Source organism: Zea mays, chromosome 7, assembly GCF_902167145.1.
Source record: "Zea mays cultivar B73 chromosome 7, Zm-B73-REFERENCE-NAM-5.0, whole genome shotgun sequence".
NCBI classification, from domain to species: Eukaryota; Viridiplantae; Streptophyta; class Magnoliopsida; order Poales; family Poaceae; genus Zea; species Zea mays.
In genome coordinates, this window is record NC_050102.1 from 102287085 (window position 1) to 102293084 (window position 6000).

Genomic DNA, 6000 nt, shown 5'->3' on the forward strand with positions numbered 1-6000 from the left:
GATTCCACTCACTTGCGCGCTATACCGTGCCGTAGTCTCATTCTCCCTGCTCGGCGTGTCCGACTCTATGGTGCTCGGCACACCGGACTGCGCCCTAGTCCAGCCATGATTCTCCAGCGAGCTCCTCCGGTGCATGGCCGTTCTGTCCACCTCGCCCAGCCGCTGTGCCAATCGTCAACTGGTGCGAGCAAGGCAAGGGATGGGTAGCAGGGAGAGGAAGAAATAAGAAGGATAATGGGTCGTGGGCTGGGGCATGCCGGTGCTTGCGGTTCGTCGTCGGGATTAATGTCGCCGTGGCCATGCTCGACGAGCTGTGCAAGAACGGCCTGGTGCAGGATGCCATGACGTTGTTTTGTCTAATGCGAGAGAAGGGAAGACGAAGAACCGGCCAAAGAGGCCAAAGTCTGTGAAGCAGGGAGCTCAGTTACGGGTGCAGAATCTCCATCTGCCGGAACACGATTACGAAATTATAGATACTGAATCTGGAGCAACGGAGACCGTTCAACGTGATAAAAAAAAGCAAATGGGATCTTTCAAGACACATCACAGAGTGATGAAGAAGAAATAGAAGACGAGTAGGATGCTCCTGGTAATGGCACACCATGTTATGTGAATTAAATTCTCCAAATTTTTTTAAGTAGATTTATTTCTTTTGGAACCACGTAGTTTAATATTTCGAAAATTAACTAAGTATATATTTTATTTGTGATACACATTTTAATTATATGTTAACTTTTGTAGCTTCGAAGTTGTATCTTCCTCGCTTTATTGTTAGCCCATATCAGTGATATTACTATTTTAATATACCAAAGGTATTTCTGATTAATTAAATATTTAACGGTTTAAATGTATATTCAATTTATTTTCCAATTAAAAGCAAATTAGCCTTGTACTCCGGTTTTGTTTAAATCGACATTAGTATGTTTAAGCTCAACTTTAGTATGCTTTATTAAATAATTTGCTTAGCCTATATGCGACACATTTAATATTATGGCTACATGCTCTCATATACTATATATTTTATAAAGTCAAATATTTAGATGGTATAATCATATACAATGTTTTCTAAATATATTATACGTCGCAAACCTGTTTCGATCCATTCCAGTTGTATTAGCTTCATAATAATAGTGCCTACACGATGACGACATTTAATTTACTATACCATATCTTAGTCTTTCATAATTAGATCTCTATTTAACTTATGTTTAGAGTGACTAATCTTGATAATCTGTCTATCATTATAACCCACTAAAATATGATCTACCATCAAATTATAATTTAGATTAAAGTTGAATTAATTATTTCTTTAAAATTATTCTTCTCACATAATTTATAAAATGAACATATTACCTAGTCTTAATCACGTAAATCTTCCGAAAATCATATCTTTTAACCATAACTCGGACTCTAGAGATTCTCGAACCTAGGATCTAGTTACGACACATAGACATTATTATACAGTTTGTTCTTATGTTTGGTGTGATGTTAATTATGCATATAGCATGTCTGTTTGTATTGCTACGACTAGCAGTAAGGTCACGAGAATCTGAAGATCATTCTGGTACCTGGAATCTCGAGTCCCAGGCAAGTTATGCCTTTGATCACTTTTATTTACCCAATAATATTCTCTATAATCATTTTGGCATGCATAGGCTTAATTTTGATGGGACCCAATAGGTAACCCTAGTTTGGTTATCTTAACACCTTGTTTACCCCTGAACTTTTTGGGTAGTCTTTACTATTGCTATATATTGTTTTGGGTGTTGAGATAACTATTATACATGGTCATTCTTTATCATTATTGTTCTATTTTTGTTCATGATAAGACCATTATGTTAATTGGAACATCGAGCTTAACTTGAGAAACACGTGCTACCATAAGGGTGGAATGGGATGCCCTTGGCTGACTAGTTAGGAAAGCTAGTGGAAGACTACCTTACCCGAAAGGAGCAGAAGGAGTAGGGGAGTAGGCGTATAGGGAGGTTCTCGGGTTGATTTTGCTACGATGGTGGTAAGACGAAGGATTCCTAAATTGCTCTTCCTAGAAACTGTAGCGGGTTTTCGGAAGCTAGTGGAACTTTGTAAAGGCCTCGTAGTGTTACCCTGCCTCTCTTCCTTGGTAGAAGTGTATGGGGCCCGTACAACCCTATGGTAGATGGGTAACATGACTTTTGGGTAAAGGGTACCACCTCTGCAGAGTGTAAAACTGGTATACGAGCCGAGCTCGCGGTTATGAGCAGCTCAAGGCTCTTGCATGATTAATTTATGGAATTAAATTTATTTTTTGCATTGTATTGTGGTTTATTATGAATTTTGATCTATTATTACTCTGATTTGGTATCTACTTATACTTCGTAACTGCTAATAAAATTTTGACCAACTTTAAAAGCGATGCTCAACTTTAACCATCCTCTTACACTTCACATTGGCTCCCACCTTTGGCGAGTTCATGCACATTATTCCTGTCGGGGACCATAATTAGGGGTACCCTCAAGACTCCTAATTCTCAGCTGGTAACCCCCATCAGCACAAAGCTGCAAAGGCCTGATGGGTGCGACTAAGTCAGAGATCGGTCCATTCGAGGGACTCGATCACGCCTCGCCCGAGCCCAGCCTCGGGCAAGGGCAGCCGACCCCGGAGGATCTACGTCTCGCCCGAGGCCCCCCTCCATCGACGAACATACTTCCGGCTCACCCGAGGCCCAGTCTTCGCCAAGAAGCAACCCTGGCCAAATCGCCACGCCAACCGAGCAAATCGCAGGGGCATTTAATGCAAAGGTGGCCTAACACCTTTATCCTGACGCACGTCCTCCAGTCGACAGAGCCGAAGTGACCGCCGTCACTTCGCCGCTTCACTGACCGACCTGACAGAAAGACAGCGCCGCCTGCGCCGCTCCGACTGCTGTGCCACTCGACAGAGTGAGGCTGACAGGCAGCCAGGCCCGGCATCAGGCACCGTAGGAAACTCCGCTTCGCCCGACCCAGGGCTCGGACTCGGGCTCAGCCCCGGAAGACGGTGAACTCCGCTCCGCCCGACCTAGGGCTCGGACTCGGGCTCAGCCCCGGAAGACGGCGAACTCCGCTCCGCCCGACCCAGGGCTCGGACTCGGGCTCAGCCCCGGAAGACGGCGAACTCCGCTCCGCCCGACCCAGGGCTCGAACTCGGGCTCAGCCCCGGAAGACGGCGAACTCCGCTCCGCCCGACCTAGGGCTCGGACTCGGGCTCAGCCCCGGAAGACGGCGAACTCCGCTCCGCCCGACCCAGGGCTCGGACTCGGGCTCAGCCCCAGAAGACGGCGAACTCCGCTCCACCCGACCCAGGGCTCGGACTCGGGCTCAGCTCCGGAAGACGGCGAACTCCGCTCCGCCCGACCCAGGGCTCGGACTCGGGCTCAGCCCCGGAAGACGACGAACTCCGTTCCGCCCGACCCCAGGGCTCGGACTCAGCCCTGGCCTCAGCCGACGGTCTCCGCCTCGCCCGACCCAGGGGCTCGGACTCGACCTCAGCCTTGGAAGACTGACTCGGCCTCGATCTCGGAGGAGCCTCCACATCGCCCAACCTAGGGCACGGACCGACCACGTCAATAGGGGGCGCCATCATTACCCTACCCCAAGCTGACTCAGGCTACGGGAAACAAGACCGGCGTCCCATCTGGCTCGCTCCGCCAGACATGCAATGATGGCATCCCGCACACTCTATGACGACGACGGCTCTCAGCCCCCTTACGGAAGCAAGAGGACGTCAGCAAGGACTCGACAGCTCCGACAGCTGTCCTTCCGCCAGGCTCCAGCGCTCCTCCGACGGCCACGACACCACACGAACCGGGTGCCAAAACCTCTCCGGCTGCCACGATGGCATGTACTTAGGGCGCTAGCTTCCCTCCGCTAGACACGTTAGCACTCTGCTACACCCCCCATTGTACACCTGGATCCTCTCCTTACGCCTATAAAAGGAAGGACCAGGGCCCTCTTACAGAGGGTTGGCCGCGCGGGGAAGAGGACGGGACAGGCGCTCGCGTGAGGCCGCTCGCTCCCTCCCACGTGGACGCTTGTAACCCCCTACTGCAAGCGCACCCGCCCTGGGCGCGGGACAAACATGAAGGCCGCGGGATTTCCACCTCTCACGCCCGTCTCCTCCCCCCTTCGTGCTCCGTCTCGCGCCGACCCATCTGGGCTGGGGCACGCGGCGACATTTCACTCGTCGGTCCAGGGACCCCCCGGTCTCGAAACGCCGACAGTTGGCGCGCCAGGTAGGGGCCTGCTGGGTGTTGATGAACAGCTTCCCGTCAAGCTCCAGATGGGCAGTCTCCAGCAACCTTTCTAGCCCGGGACGGTGCTCCGTTTCGGGAATCTTGAGTTCATGTCCCTCGACGGCAGCTACGACATGATACTCCTTCCCCCGCCGTGCGACGGCGACAATGGCGGCCGACAGCCCGCCCGCTGGCGGCGGAATCGACGACGTCTTCCCCGCGCGGTGGAAGAACAACATTCGAGCTCACCCCGCCCTCTCCCCCACCAACGGAGGAGGAGGCAGGGCAACCAAGGCCAAGCAGGAGGCAACGTCTCGTCGGCTGTCGAGCGAGTCGACGGCGCCGACGCCCCAACGGGGGGCACGTCGGGCCTCGACCTCGCGTCTGAGACGAAGACAAGCGCCGTCTCCCCGCAACGCGCCAATCCCAAGCAGACGGACGACGCCAGCACGCTCGCGAAGGACTTGCTGGGCGTCACCCTCGTACCTGAGACGATGGTACAGTCCGTCCCTGACGTGACTTCGTCACCGCCCGTCGACCAAGAGGTACCCACCGATTCCCATCTCACACCTTTTGGATTCAGCCTCGACCCACCAAGCGACTTCGCTTTGGCGGGCGCTCTCGTAGAGGCGAATCCAAACCCTCTGGGGTATCGTATGCGGTCGCCCTGGGATCAGCTGACGGACGCCTCGACCTACGGGCCCTCGGGGTTCGAGGAAGATGACGTGCCCGACTTCTGTTGGGATTTCTCCGGACTTAGTAACCCCAGTGCCATGCGGGACTTCATGACCGCATGCGACTACTGCCTTTCCGACTGTTCTGACGGTAGCCGCAGCCTCGGCGACGAGGACTGTGGCCCAAGTCGTGAATGTTTCCACGTCGATCTAGGGGGTCCCTCCAAAGGCAACCATCTTGGTATGCCAGAGAACGGTGATCTCCCTAGGCCTGTGCCTCGCGTTGACATCCTACGGGAGCTAGCTGTGGTCCCCGTTCAGGCGGGGGGTCATGACCCACAGCTCGAGCAAATCCGCGGGGTGCAGGCCAGGCTCGACGAGGGAGCAGGAACACTTGAGCCGATCCGCCGGGACGTCGGGCAGGAATGGGCGGGCCAACCTCCGGCCGGAGAAGTGCGTCATCTACCCCAGGGTATCCAGCACTGCATTGCCGGCGATGTCAGGGTGAGGCCACCACCCACTTCCAGTGGAGTCGGCCAGATCCTGGCTGCAGCGGCAATGCTCCTCCACGTGATGCCGGAGCCGTCAACCACCGAGGGGCGGCGAATTCAGGGAGAGCTCAAGAATCTCCTGGAGGACGCCGCGGTCCGACGGGCCGAAAGCTCCGCCTCCCGAAGGCAGGAGTACCCCTCGGAACACCGCGCCGTGACTTCCCGATTCATGCGGGAAGCCTCGGTCCACACCGGGCGCACGCGCAACACAGCGCCTGCGGCCCCAGGTCGCCTCGGCAACGAGCACCATCACCGCGACCGTCGGGCCCACCTCGACGAGAGGGTGCGCCAAGGCTACCACCCCAGGCGTGGGGGACGCTACGACAGCGGGGAGGATCGGAGTCCCTCGCCCGAACCACCCGGTCCGCAGGCTTTCAGCCGCGCCATACGACGGGTGCCGTTCCCGACCCGGTTCCGAACCCCGACTACTATCACAAAGTACTCGGGGGAGACGAGACCGGAACTGTGGCTCGTAGACTACCGGCTGGCCTGCCAACTGGGTGGGACGGACGATGACAACCTC